This window comes from Taudactylus pleione, unplaced genomic scaffold (assembly GCF_031769625.1).
Source record: "Taudactylus pleione unplaced genomic scaffold, aTauple2 ptg000117l, whole genome shotgun sequence".
NCBI lineage: Eukaryota > Metazoa > Chordata > Amphibia > Anura > Myobatrachidae > Taudactylus > Taudactylus pleione.
In genome coordinates, this window is record NW_028284519.1 from 7,842,424 (window position 1) to 7,857,196 (window position 14,773).

Below are 14,773 nucleotides of genomic sequence, written 5' to 3' on the forward strand. Positions count from 1 at the left end.
TTGCTCAAGATTAAATCTGCTCTATGCAATGCATGTTGATATGTGCTTTAAATGCTCTTTTTAAAGTTAAATAATTGGAAATCTCTAATGTTTATTTTATAATGATGGTGAATAACCATGCTGGGAGTTTCAGTTTGAAGGAAATTGGTCCAATAAAAGAAAACACAAATGTTTTCAAATATGCTCTTGATACCAGTCCATAGGTTAGACTGAATGCGATATGTGTCTTTCCAATTTGGATATACAAGTGTATTCATCATCTTCTCATTTAGCATACTAAAGCAGAGTATTGCAATATAGGTTGCTGCAACTTAAGTTTTAGCAGGAGTAACAATAATGAGACATTAGGCCCCAGTGAGATTTGAACTCACGACCCCTGGCTTACAAGACCAGTGCTCTAACCCCTGAGATATGGAGCCACTTGGTTAAGTTATTTTATACACATTTTGGTGTCTGGTTGAGGATGGAAAATGATATACAGCAAATTTCAAATCTTTTCTGGTAAATGTACTTTTTTCAATTACAATTGTTGTGTTTATGGTCATCTTAAGGTTCTTCAAGATTGCATCAAGACAGTCACATAAAATTGGCAAAGTAGTTGTAGTCATCTATAATGGACTAGGAATGTATTACTTTACTTCTTAACGAGCTGTAGGAAAGAGGCCAGGTTAACATAAAACAAAAGATTTTATCCTCCTGCCTTATAAGGGAACACTTCAACTTTGGTTTTCATTATACTTTAGCACTAATATGACAATTAAAAATGTAGGCTTATGTATACTGTTTTCATTCTCTTGGTTCTATTTATTGTGATGTTGAATCCTTTTCAAATAGCCTATTCAGATATATATATATGCAATATCTATAATTGAGGCATACCTGGGAGACACTTTGAATCAAATTATTTAAATGCATTTTAAAATGAGCTGTTTTATGTTATTGTGGTGTGTACATAATAGAGATCCAAAATTGGTCATACTTTCCATGGCTTTCCAACTTTAGGATCCATAGGGTGGAATTATTTCAAAATGTTATAGCCGGACATCTTTATAGAGTTATTTGTAGTCATTAGTGGTCATTACCCTGAGTATGCTTGCACGTGTAGAGTATATATGCTTACATGTTCAAATCAGCCTTCAGTTATATTTATTGGCACCTATGTTCAAAATAACGGTATCAATTGCTCAAGATTAAATCTGCTCTATGCAATGCATGTTGATATGTGCTTTAAATGCTCTTTTTAAAGTTAAATAATTGGAAATCTCTAATGTTTATTTTATAATGATGGTGAATAACCATGCTGGGAGTTTCAGTTTGAAGGAAATTGGTCCAATAAAAGAAAACACAAATGTTTTCAAATATGCTCTTGATACCAGTCCATAGGTTAGACTGAATGCGATATGTGTCTTTCCAATTTGGATATACAAGTGTATTCATCATCTTCTCATTTAGCATACTAAAGCAGAGTATTGCAATATAGGTTGCTGCAACTTAAGTTTTAGCAGGAGTAACAATAATGAGACATTAGGCCCCAGTGAGATTTGAACTCACGATCCCTGGTTTACAAGACCAGTGCTCTAACCCCTGAGATATGGAGCCACTTGGTTAAGTTATTTTATACACATTTTGGTGTCTGGTTGAGGATGGAAAATGATATACAGCAAATTTCAAATCTTTTCTGGTAAATGTACTTTTTTCAATTACAATTGTTGTGTTTATGGTCATCTTAAGGTTCTTCAAGATTGCATCAAGACAGTCACATAAAATTGGCAAAGTAGTTGTAGTCATCTATAATGGACTAGGAATGTATTACTTTACTTCTTAACGAGCTGTAGGAGAGAGGCCAGGTTAACATAAAACAAAAGATTTTATCCTCCTGCCTTATAAAGGAACACTTCAACTTTGGTTTTCATTATACTTTAGCACTAATATGACAATTAAAAATGTAGGCTTATGTATACTGTTTTCATTCTCTTGGTTCTATTTATTGTGATGTTGAATCCTTTTCAAATAGCCTATTCAGATATATATATATATGCAATATCTATAATTGAGGCATACCTGGGAGACACTTTGAATCAAATTATTTAAATGCATTTTAAAATGAGCTGTTTTATGTTATTGTGGTGTGTACATAATAGAGATCCAAAATTGGTCATACTTTCCATGGCTTTCCAACTTTAGGATCCATAGGGTGGAATTATTTCAAAATGTTATAGCCGGACATCTTTATAGAGTTATTTGTAGTCATTAGTGGTAATTTCCCTGAGTGTGCTTGCACGTGTAGAGTATATATGCTTACATGTTCAAATCAGCCATCAGTTATATCTATTGGCACCTATGTTCAAAATATTGGTATCAATTGCGCAAGATGAAATCTGCTCTATGCAATGCATGTTAATATGTGCTTTAACTGCTCTTTTTAAAGTTAAATAATTGGAAATCTCTAATGTTTATTTTATAATGATGGTGAATAACCATGCTGGGAGTTTCAGTTTGAAGGAAATTGGTCCAATAAAAGAAAACACAAATGTTTTCAAATATGCTCTTGATACCAGTCCATAGGTTAGACTGAATGCGATATGTGTCTTTCCAATTTGGATATACAAGTGTATTCATCATCTTCTCATTTAGCATACTAAAGCAGAGTATTGCAATATAGGTTGCTGCAACTTAAGTTTTAGCAGGAGTAACAATAATGAGACATTAGGCCCCAGTGAGATTTGAACTCACGACCCCTGGTTTACAAGACCAGTGCTCTAACCCCTGAGATATGGAGCCACTTGGTTAAGTTATTTTATACACATTTTGGTGTCTGGTTGAGGATGGAAAATGATATACAGCAAATTTCAAATCTTTTCTGGTAAATGTACTTTTTTCAATTACAATTGTTGTGTTTATGGTCATCTTAAGGTTCTTCAAGATTGCATCAAGACAGTCACATAAAATTGGCAAAGTAGTTGTAGTCATCTATAATGGACTAGGAATGTATTACTTTACTTCTTAACGAGCTGTAGGAGAGAGGCCAGGTTAACATAAAAACAAAAGATTTTATCCTCCTGCCTTATAAAGGAACACTTCAACTTTGGTTTTCATTATACTTTAGCACTAATATGACAATTAAAAATGTAGGCTTATGTATACTGTTTTCATTCTCTTGGTTCTATTTATTGTGATGTTGAATCCTTTTCAAATAGCCTATTCAGATATATATATATGCAATATCTATAATTGAGGCATACCTGGGAGACACTTTGAATCAAATTATTTAAATGCATTTTAAAATGAGCTGTTTTATGTTATTGTGGTGTGTACATAATAGAGATCCAAAATTGGTCATACTTTCCATGGCTTTCCAACTTTAGGATCCATAGGGTGGAATTATTTCAAAATGTTATAGCCGGACATCTTTATAGAGTTATTTGTAGTCATTAGTGGTAATTTCCCTGAGTGTGCTTGCACGTGTAGAGTATATATGCTTACATGTTCAAATCAGCCATCAGTTATATCTATTGGCACTTATGTTCAAAATATTGGTATCAATTGCGCAAGATGAAATCTGCTCTATGCAATGCATGTTAATATGTGCTTTAACTGCTCTTTTTAAAGTTAAATAATTGGAAATCTCTAATGTTTATTTTATAATGATGGTGAATAACCATGCTGGGAGTTTCAGTTTGAAGGAAATTGGTCCAATAAAAGAAAACACAAATGTTTTCAAATATGCTCTTGATACCAGTCCATAGGTTAGACTGAATGCGATATGTGTCTTTCCAATTTGGATATACAAGTGTATTCATCATCTTCTCATTTAGCATACTAAAGCAGAGTATTGCAATATAGGTTGCTGCAACTTAAGTTTTAGCAGGAGTAACAATAATGAGACATTAGGCCCCAGTGAGATTTGAACTCACGACCCCTGGTTTACAAGACCAGTGCTCTAACCCCTGAGCTATGGAGCCACTTGGTTAAGTTATTTTATACACATTTTGGTGTCTGGTTGAGGATGGAAAATGATATACAGCAAATTTCAAATCTTTTCTGGTAAATGTACTTTTTTCAATTACAATTGTTGTGTTTATGGTCATCTTAAGGTTCTTCAAGATTGCATCAAAACAGTCACATAAAATTGGCAAAGTAGTTGTAGTCATCTATAATGGACTAGGAATGTATGACTTTACTTCTTAACGAGCTGTAGGAGAGAGGCCAGGTTAACATAAAACAAAAGATTTTATCCTCCTGCCTTATAAAGGAACACTTCAACTTTGGTTTTCATTATACTTTAGCACTAATATGACAATTAAAAATGTAGGCTTATGTATACTGTTTTCATTCTCTTGGTTCTATTTATTGTGATGTTGAATCCTTTTCAAATAGCCTATTCAGATATATATATATGCAATATCTATAATTGAGGCATACCTGGGAGACACTTTGAATCAAATTATTTAAATGCATTTTAAAATGAGCTGTTTTATGTTATTGTGGTGTGTACATAATAGAGATCCAAAATTGGTCATACTTTCCATGGCTTTCCAACTTTAGGATCCATAGGGTGGAATTATTTCAAAATGTTATAGCCGGACATCTTTATAGAATTATTTGTAGTCATTAGTGGTAATTTCCCTGAGTGTGCTTGCACGTGTAGAGTATATATGCTTACATGTTCAAATCAGCCATCAGTTATATCTATTGGCACCTATGTTCAAAATATTGGTATCAATTGCGCAAGATGAAATCTGCTCTATGCAATGCATGTTAATATGTGCTTTAACTGCTCTTTTTAAAGTTAAATAATTGGAAATCTCTAATGTTTATTTTATAATGATGGTGAATAACCATGCTGGGAGTTTCAGTTTGAAGGAAATTGGTCCAATAAAAGAAAACACAAATGTTTTCAAATATGCTCTTGATACCAGTCCATAGGTTAGACTGAATGCGATATGTGTCTTTCCAATTTGGATATACAAGTGTATTCATCATCTTCTCATTTAGCATACTAAAGCAGAGTATTGCAATATAGGTTGCTGCAACTTAAGTTTTAGCAGGAGTAACAATAATGAGACATTAGGCCCCAGTGAGATTTGATCTCACGACCCCTGGTTTACAAGACCAGTGCACTAACCCCTGAGCTATGGAGCCACTTTGTTAAGTTATTTTATACACATTTTGGTGTCTGGTTGAGGATGGAAATTGATATACAGCAAATTTCAAATCTTTTCTGGTAAATGTACTTTTTTCAATTACAATTGTTGTGTTTATGGTCATCTTAAGGTTCTTCAAGATTGCATCAAAACAGTCACATAAAATTGGCAAAGTAGTTGTAGTCATCTATAATGGACTAGGAATGTATTACTTTACTTCTTAACGAGCTGTAGGAGAGAGGCCAGGTTAACATAAAACAAAAGATTTTATCCTCCTGCCTTATAAAGGAACACTTCAACTTTGGTTTTCATTATACTTTAGCACTAATATGACAATTAAAAATGTAGGCTTATGTATACTGTTTTCATTCTCTTGGTTCTATTTATTGTGATGTTGAATCCTTTTCAAATAGCCTATTCAGATATATATATATGCAATATCTATAATTGAGGCATACCTGGGAGACACTTTGAATCAAATTATTTAAATGCATTTTAAAATGAGCTGTTTTATGTTATTGTGGTGTGTACATAATAGAGATCCAAAATTGGTCATACTTTCCATGGCTTTCCAACTTTAGGATCCATAGGGTGGAATTATTTCAAAATGTTATAGCCGGACATCTTTATAGAGTTATTTGTAGTCATTAGTGGTCATTACCCTGAGTGTGCTTGCACGTGTAGAGTATATATGCTTACATGTTCAAATCAGCCTTCAGTTATATTTATTGGCACCTATGTTCAAAATAACGGTATCAATTGCTCAAGATTAAATCTGCTCTATGCAATGCATGTTGATATGTGCTTTAAATGCTCTTTTTAAAGATAAATAATTGGAAATCTCTTATATTTATTTTATAATGATGGTGAATAACCATGCTGGGAGTTTCAGTTTGAAGGAAATTGGTCCAATAAAAGAAAACACAAATGTTTTCAAATATGCTCTTGATACCAGTCCATAGGTTAGACTGAATGCGATATGTGTCTTTCCAATTTGGATATACAAGTGTATTCATCATCTTCTCATTTAGCATACTAAAGCAGAGTATTGCAATATAGGTTGCTGCAACTTAAGTTTTAGCAGGAGTAACAATAATGAGACATTAGGCCCCAGTGAGATTTGATCTCACGACTCCTGGTTTACAAGACCAGTGCACTAACCCCTGAGCTATGGAGCCACTTTGTTAAGTTATTTTATACACATTTTGGTGTCTGGTTGAGGATGGAAATTGATATACAGCAAATTTCAAATCTTTTCTGGTAAATGTACTTTTTTCAATTACAATTGTTGTGTTTATGGTCATCTTAAGGTTCTTCAAGATTGCATCAAAACAGTCACATAAAATTGGCAAAGTAGTTGTAGTCATCTATAGTGGACTAGGAATGTATTACTTTACTTCTTAACGAGCTGTAGGAGAGAGGCCAGGTTAACATAAAACAAAAGATTTTATCCTCCTGCCTTATAAAGGAACACTTCAACTTTGGTTTTCATTATACTTTAGCACTAATATGACAATTAAAAATGTAGGCTTATGTATACTGTTTTCATTCTCTTGGTTCTATTTATTGTGATGTTGAATCCTTTTCAAATAGCCTATTCAGATATATATATATGCAATATCTATAATTGAGGCATACCTGGGAGACACTTTGAATCAAATTATTTAAATGCATTTTAAAATGAGCTGTTTTATGTTATTGTGGTGTGTACATAATAGAGATCCAAATTTGGTCATACTTTCCATGGCTTTCCAACTTTAGGATCCATAGGGTGGAATTATTTCAAAATGTTATAGCCGGACATCTTTATAGAGTTATTTGTAGTCATTAGTGGTCATTACCCTGAGTGTGCTTGCACGTGTAGAGTATATATGCTTACATGTTCAAATCAGCCTTCAGTTATATTTATTGGCACCTATGTTCAAAATAACGGTATCAATTGCTCAAGATTAAATCTGCTCTATGCAATGCATGTTGATATGTGCTTTAAATGCTCTTTTTAAAGATAAATAATTGGAAATCTCTTATATTTATTTTATAATGATGGTGAATAACCATGCTGGGAGTTTCAGTTTGAAGGAAATTGGTCCAATAAAAGAAAACACAAATGTTTTCAAATATGCTCTTGATACCAGTCCATAGGTTAGACTGAATGCGATATGTGTCTTTCCAATTTGGATATACAAGTGTATTCATCATCTTCTCATTTAGCATACTAAAGCAGAGTATTGCAATATAGGTTGCTGCAACTTAAGTTTTAGCAGGAGTAACAATAATGAGACATTAGGCCCCAGTGAGATTTGATCTCACGACCCCTGGTTTACAAGACCAGTGCACTAACCCCTGAGCTATGGAGCCACTTTGTTAAGTTATTTTATACACATTTTGGTGTCTGGTTGAGGATGGAAATTGATATACAGCAAATTTCAAATCTTTTCTGGTAAATGTACTTTTTTCAATTACAATTGTTGTGTTTATGGTCATCTTAAGGTTCTTCAAGATTGCATCAAAACAGTCACATAAAATTGGCAAAGTAGTTGTAGTCATCTATAATGGACTAGGAATGTATTACTTTACTTCTTAACGAGCTGTAGGAGAGAGGCCAGGTTAACATAAAACAAAAGATTTTATCCTCCTGCCTTATAAAGGAACACTTCAACTTTGGTTTTCATTATACTTTAGCACTAATATGACAATTAAAAATGTAGGCTTATGTATACTGTTTTCATTCTCTTGGTTCTATTTATTGTGATGTTGAATCCTTTTCAAATAGCCTATTCAGATATATATATATGCAATATCTATAATTGAGGCATACCTGGGAGCCACTTTGAATCAAATTATTTAAATGCATTTTAAAATGAGCTGTTTTATGTTATTGTGGTGTGTACATAATAGAGATCCAAAATTGGTCATACTTTCCATGGCTTTCCAACTTTAGGATCCATAGGGTGGAATTATTTCAAAATGTTATAGCCGGACATCTTTATAGAGTTATTTGTAGTCATTAGTGGTCATTACCCTGAGTGTGCTTGCACGTGTAGAGTATATATGCTTACATGTTCAAATCAGCCTTCAGTTATATTTATTGGCACCTATGTTCAAAATAACGGTATCAATTGCTCAAGATTAAATCTGCTCTATGCAATGCATGTTGATAAGTGCTTTAAATGCTCTTTTTAAAGTTAAATAATTGGAAATCTCTTATATTTATTTTATAATGATGGTGAATAGCCATGCTGGGAGTTTCAGTTTGAAGGAAATTGGTCCAATAAAAGAAAACACAAATATGCTCTTGATACCAGTCCATAGGCTAGACTGAATGCGATATGTGCCTTTCCAATTTGGATATACAAGTGTATTCATCATCTTCTCATTTAGCATACTAAAGCAGAGTATTGCAATATAGGTTGCTGCAACTTAAGTTTTAGCAGGAGTAACAATAATGAGACATTAGGCCCCAGTGAGATTTGAACTCACGACCCCTGGTTTACAAGACCAGTGCTCTAACCCCTGAGCTATGGAGCCACTTGGTTAAGTTATTTTATACACATTTTGGTGTCTGGTTGAGGATGGAAAATGATATACAGCAAATTTCAAATCTTTTCTGGTAAATGTACTTTTTTCAATTACAATTGTTGTGTTTATGGTCATCTTAAGGTTCTTCAAGATTGCATCAAGACAGTCACATAAAATTGGCAAAGTAGTTGTAGTCATCTATAATGGACTAGGAATGTATTACTTTACTTCTTAACGAGCTGTAGGAGAGAGACCAGGTTAACATAAAACAAAAGATTTTATCCTCCTGCCTTATAAAGGAACACTTCAACTTTGGTTTTCATTATACTTTAGCACTAATATGACAATTAAAAATGTAGGCTTATGTATACTGTTTTCATTCTCTTGGTTCTATTTATTGTGATGTTGAATCCTTTTCAAATAGCCTATTCAGATATATATATGCAATATCTATAATTGAGGCATACCTGGGAGACACTTTGAATCAAATTATTTAAATGCATTTTAAAATGAGCTGTTTTATGTTAGTGTGGTGTGTACATAATAGAGATCCAAAATTGGTCATACTTTCCATGGCTTTCCAACTTAAGGATCCATAGGGTGGAATTATTTCAAAATGTTATAGCCGGACATCTTTATAGAATTATTTGTAGTCATTAGTGGTAATTTCCCTGAGTGTGCTTGCACGTGTAGAGTATATATGCTTACATGTTCAAATCAGCCATCAGTTATATCTATTGGCACCTATGTTCAAAATATTGGTATCAATTGCGCAAGATGAAATCTGCTCTATGCAATGCATGTTGATATGTGCTTTAACTGCTCTTTTTAAAGTTAAATAATAGGAAATCTCTAATGTTTATTTTATAATGATGGTGAATAACCATGCTGGGAGTTTCAGTTTGAAGGAAATTGGTCCAATAAAAGAAAACACAAATGTTTTCAAATATGCTCTTGATACCAGTCCATAGGTTAGACTGAATGCGATATGTGTCTTTCCAATTTGGATATACAAGTGTATTCATCATCTTCTCATTTAGCATACTAAAGCAGAGTATTGCAATATAGGTTGCTGCAACTTAAGTTTTAGCAGGAGTAACAATAATGAGACATTAGGCCCCAGTGAGATTTGAACTCACGACCCCTGGTTTACAAGACCAGTGCTCTAACCCCTGAGATATGGAGCCACTTGGTTAAGTTATTTTATACACATTTTGGTGTCTGGTTGAGGATGGAAAATGATATACAGCAAATTTCAAATCTTTTCTGGTAAATGTACTTTTTTCAATTACAATTGTTGTGTTTATGGTCATCTTAAGGTTCTTCAAGATTGCATCAAGACAGTCACATAAAATTGGCAAAGTAGTTGTAGTCATCTATAATGGACTAGGAATGTATTACTTTACTTCTTAACGAGCTGTAGGAGAGAGGCCAGGTTAACATAAAACAAAAGATTTTATCCTCCTGCCTTATAAGGGAACACTTCAACTTTGGTTTTCATTATACTTTAGCACTAATATGACAATTAAAAATGTAGGCTTATGTATACTGTTTTCATTCTCTTGGTTCTATTTATTGTGATGTTGAATCCTTTTCAAATAGCCTATTCAGATATATATATATGCAATATCTATAATTGAGGCATACCTGGGAGACACTTTGAATCAAATTATTTAAATGCATTTTAAAATGAGCTGTTTTATGTTATTGTGGTGTGTACATAATAGAGATCCAAAATTGGTCATACTTTCCATGGCTTTCCAACTTTAGGATCCATAGGGTGGAATTATTTCAAAATGTTATAGCCGGACATCTTTATAGAGTTATTTGTAGTCATTAGTGGTCATTACCCTGAGTATGCTTGCACGTGTAGAGTATATATGCTTACATGTTCAAATCAGCCTTCAGTTATATTTATTGGCACCTATGTTCAAAATAACGGTATCAATTGCTCAAGATTAAATCTGCTCTATGCAATGCATGTTGATATGTGCTTTAAATGCTCTTTTTAAAGTTAAATAATTGGAAATCTCTAATGTTTATTTTATAATGATGGTGAATAACCATGCTGGGAGTTTCAGTTTGAAGGAAATTGGTCCAATAAAAGAAAACACAAATGTTTTCAAATATGCTCTTGATACCAGTCCATAGGTTAGACTGAATGCGATATGTGTCTTTCCAATTTGGATATACAAGTGTATTCATCATCTTCTCATTTAGCATACTAAAGCAGAGTATTGCAATATAGGTTGCTGCAACTTAAGTTTTAGCAGGAGTAACAATAATGAGACATTAGGCCCCAGTGAGATTTGATCTCACGACCCCTGGCTTACAAGACCAGTGCTCTAACCCCTGAGATATGGAGCCACTTGGTTAAGTTATTTTATACACATTTTGGTGTCTGGTTGAGGATGGAAAATGATATACAGCAAATTTCAAATCTTTTCTGGTAAATGTACTTTTTTCAATTACAATTGTTGTGTTTATGGTCATCTTAAGGTTCTTCAAGATTGCATCAAGACAGTCACATAAAATTGGCAAAGTAGTTGTAGTCATCTATAATGGACTAGGAATGTATTACTTTACTTCTTAACGAGCTGTAGGAGAGAGGCCAGGTTAACATAAAACAAAAGATTTTATCCTCCTGCCTTATAAGGGAACACTTCAACTTTGGTTTTCATTATACTTTAGCACTAATATGACAATTAAAAATGTAGGCTTATGTATACTGTTTTCATTCTCTTGGTTCTATTTATTGTGATGCTGAATCCTTTTCAAATAGCCTATTCAGATATATATATGCAATATCTATAATTGAGGCATACCTGGGAGACACTTTGAATCAAATTATTTAAATGCATTTTAAAATGAGCTGTTTTATGTTAGTGTGGTGTGTATATAATAGAGATCCAAAATTGGTCATACTTTCCATGGCTTTCCAACTTAAGGATCCATAGGGTGGAATTATTTCAAAATGTTATAGCCGGACATCTTTATAGAATTATTTGTAGTCATTAGTGGTAATTTCCCTGAGTGTGCTTGCACGTGTAGAGTATATATGCTTACATGTTCAAATCAGCCATCAGTTATATCTATTGGCACCTATGTTCAAAATATTGGTATCAATTGCGCAAGATGAAATCTGCTCTATGCAATGCATGTTGATATGTGCTTTAACTGCCCTTTTTAAAGTTAAATAATAGGAAATCTCTAATGTTTATTTTATAATGATGGTGAATAACCATGCTGGGAGTTTCAGTTTGAAGGAAATTGGTCCAATAAAAGAAAACACAAATGTTTTCAAATATGCTCTTGATACCAGTCCATAGGTTAGACTGAATGCGATATGTGTCTTTCCAATTTGGATATACAAGTGTATTCATCATCTTCTCATTTAGCATACTAAAGCAGAGTATTGCAATATAGGTTGCTGCAACTTAAGTTTTAGCAGGAGTAACAATAATGAGACATTAGGCCCCAGTGAGATTTGAACTCACGACCCCTGGTTTACAAGACCAGTGCTCTAACCCCTGAGATATGGAGCCACTTGGTTAAGTTATTTTATACACATTTTGGTGTCTGGTTGAGGATGGAAAATGATATACAGCAAATTTCAAATCTTTTCTGGTAAATGTACTTTTTTCAATTACAATTGTTGTGTTTATGGTCATCTTAAGGTTCTTCAAGATTGCATCAAGACAGTCACATAAAATTGGCAAAGTAGTTGTAGTCATCTATAATGGACTAGGAATGTATTACTTTACTTCTTAACGAGCTGTAGGAGAGAGGCCAGGTTAACATAAAACAAAAGATTTTATCCTCCTGCCTTATAAGGGAACACTTCAACTTTGGTTTTCATTATACTTTAGCACTAATATGACAATTAAAAATGTAGGCTTATGTATACTGTTTTCATTCTCTTGGTTCTATTTATTGTGATGTTGAATCCTTTTCAAATAGCCTATTCAGATATATATATATGCAATATCTATAATTGAGGCATACCTGGGAGACACTTTGAATCAAATTATTTAAATGCATTTTAAAATGAGCTGTTTTATGTTATTGTGGTGTGTACATAATAGAGATCCAAAATTGGTCATACTTTCCATGGCTTTCCAACTTTAGGATCCATAGGGTGGAATTATTTCAAAATGTTATAGCCGGACATCTTTATAGAGTTATTTGTAGTCATTAGTGGTCATTACCCTGAGTATGCTTGCACGTGTAGAGTATATATGCTTACATGTTCAAATCAGCCTTCAGTTATATTTATTGGCACCTATGTTCAAAATATTGGTATCAATTGCTCAAGATTAAATCTGCTCTATGCAATGCATGTTGATATGTGCTTTAAATGCTCTTTTTAAAGTTAAATAATTGGAAATCTCTAATGTTTATTTTATAATGATGGTGAATAACCATGCTGGGAGTTTCAGTTTGAAGGAAATTGGTCCAATAAAAGAAAACACAAATGTTTTCAAATATGCTCTTGATACCAGTCCATAGGTTAGACTGAATGCGATATGTGTCTTTCCAATTTGGATATACAAGTGTATTCATCATCTTCTCATTTAGCATACTAAAGCAGAGTATTGCAATATAGGTTGCTGCAACTTAAGTTTTAGCAGGAGTAACAATAATGAGACATTAGGCCCCAGTGAGATTTGAACTCACGACCCCTGGCTTACAAGACCAGTGCTCTAACCCCTGAGATATGGAGCCACTTGGTTAAGTTATTTTATACACATTTTGGTGTCTGGTTGAGGATGGAAAATGATATACAGCAAATTTCAAATCTTTTCTGGTAAATGTACTTTTTTCAATTACAATTGTTGTGTTTATGGTCATCTTAAGGTTCTTCAAGATTGCATCAAGACAGTCACATAAAATTGGCAAAGTAGTTGTAGTCATCTATAATGGACTAGGAATGTATTACTTTACTTCTTAACGAGCTGTAGGAAAGAGGCCAGGTTAACATAAAACAAAAGATTTTATCCTCCTGCCTTATAAGGGAACACTTCAACTTTGGTTTTCATTATACTTTAGCACTAATATGACAATTAAAAATGTAGGCTTATGTATACTGTTTTCATTCTCTTGGTTCTATTTATTGTGATGTTGAATCCTTTTCAAATAGCCTATTCAGATATATATATATGCAATATCTATAATTGAGGCATACCTGGGAGACACTTTGAATCAAATTATTTAAATGCATTTTAAAATGAGCTGTTTTATGTTATTGTGGTGTGTACATAATAGAGATCCAAAATTGGTCATACTTTCCATGGCTTTCCAACTTTAGGATCCATAGGGTGGAATTATTTCAAAATGTTATAGCCGGACATCTTTATAGAGTTATTTGTAGTCATTAGTGGTCATTACCCTGAGTATGCTTGCACGTGTAGAGTATATATGCTTACATGTTCAAATCAGCCTTCAGTTATATTTATTGGCACCTATGTTCAAAATAACGGTATCAATTGCTCAAGATTAAATCTGCTCTATGCAATGCATGTTGATATGTGCTTTAAATGCTCTTTTTAAAGTTAAATAATTGGAAATCTCTAATGTTTATTTTATAATGATGGTGAATAACCATGCTGGGAGTTTCAGTTTGAAGGAAATTGGTCCAATAAAAGAAAACACAAATGTTTTCAAATATGCTCTTGATACCAGTCCATAGGTTAGACTGAATGCGATATGTGTCTTTCCAATTTGGATATACAAGTGTATTCATCATCTTCTCATTTAGCATACTAAAGCAGAGTATTGCAATATAGGTTGCTGCAACTTAAGTTTTAGCAGGAGTAACAATAATGAGACATTAGGCCCCAGTGAGATTTGAACTCACGACCCCTGGTTTACAAGACCAGTGCTCTAACCCCTGAGATATGGAGCCACTTGGTTAAGTTATTTTATACACATTTTGGTGTCTGGTTGAGGATGGAAAATGATATACAGCAAATTTCAAATCTTTTCTGGTAAATGTACTTTTTTCAATTACAATTGTTGTGTTTATGGTCATCTTAAGGTTCTTCAAGATTGCATCAAGACAGTCACATAAAATTGGCAAAGTAGTTGTAGTCATCTATAATGGACTAGGA

At 33.3% G+C, this 14,773-nt stretch overlaps 12 non-coding genes across 12 annotated transcripts; all 12 read right to left on the reverse strand.

The window, feature by feature from the left end:
* Positions 1-346: 346 nt before the first annotated feature.
* TRNAT-UGU (transfer RNA threonine (anticodon UGU)) lies at positions 347-419 on the reverse strand. The gene has a single exon. It is a non-coding gene; the product is annotated as a tRNA-Thr (tRNA).
* A 1,107-nt stretch (positions 420-1,526) lies between these two features.
* TRNAT-UGU (transfer RNA threonine (anticodon UGU)) lies at positions 1,527-1,599 on the reverse strand. The gene has a single exon. It is a non-coding gene; the product is annotated as a tRNA-Thr (tRNA).
* Positions 1,600-2,708: 1,109 nt separating this feature from the next.
* Positions 2,709-2,781, reverse strand: TRNAT-UGU (transfer RNA threonine (anticodon UGU)). Its single transcript has one exon. It is a non-coding gene; the product is annotated as a tRNA-Thr (tRNA).
* Positions 2,782-3,889: 1,108 nt separating this feature from the next.
* Positions 3,890-3,962, reverse strand: TRNAT-UGU (transfer RNA threonine (anticodon UGU)). The gene has a single exon. It is a non-coding gene; the product is annotated as a tRNA-Thr (tRNA).
* A 1,107-nt stretch (positions 3,963-5,069) lies between these two features.
* On the reverse strand, positions 5,070-5,142 carry TRNAT-UGU (transfer RNA threonine (anticodon UGU)). The gene has a single exon. It is a non-coding gene; the product is annotated as a tRNA-Thr (tRNA).
* A 2,287-nt stretch (positions 5,143-7,429) lies between these two features.
* Positions 7,430-7,502, reverse strand: TRNAT-UGU (transfer RNA threonine (anticodon UGU)). Its single transcript has one exon. It is a non-coding gene; the product is annotated as a tRNA-Thr (tRNA).
* A 1,097-nt stretch (positions 7,503-8,599) lies between these two features.
* On the reverse strand, positions 8,600-8,672 carry TRNAT-UGU (transfer RNA threonine (anticodon UGU)). Its single transcript has one exon. It is a non-coding gene; the product is annotated as a tRNA-Thr (tRNA).
* Positions 8,673-9,777: 1,105 nt separating this feature from the next.
* On the reverse strand, positions 9,778-9,850 carry TRNAT-UGU (transfer RNA threonine (anticodon UGU)). The gene has a single exon. It is a non-coding gene; the product is annotated as a tRNA-Thr (tRNA).
* A 1,107-nt stretch (positions 9,851-10,957) lies between these two features.
* On the reverse strand, positions 10,958-11,030 carry TRNAT-UGU (transfer RNA threonine (anticodon UGU)). Its single transcript has one exon. It is a non-coding gene; the product is annotated as a tRNA-Thr (tRNA).
* Positions 11,031-12,135: 1,105 nt separating this feature from the next.
* On the reverse strand, positions 12,136-12,208 carry TRNAT-UGU (transfer RNA threonine (anticodon UGU)). The gene has a single exon. It is a non-coding gene; the product is annotated as a tRNA-Thr (tRNA).
* Positions 12,209-13,315: 1,107 nt separating this feature from the next.
* TRNAT-UGU (transfer RNA threonine (anticodon UGU)) lies at positions 13,316-13,388 on the reverse strand. The gene has a single exon. It is a non-coding gene; the product is annotated as a tRNA-Thr (tRNA).
* Positions 13,389-14,495: 1,107 nt separating this feature from the next.
* On the reverse strand, positions 14,496-14,568 carry TRNAT-UGU (transfer RNA threonine (anticodon UGU)). Its single transcript has one exon. It is a non-coding gene; the product is annotated as a tRNA-Thr (tRNA).
* Positions 14,569-14,773: the final 205 nt, after the last annotated feature.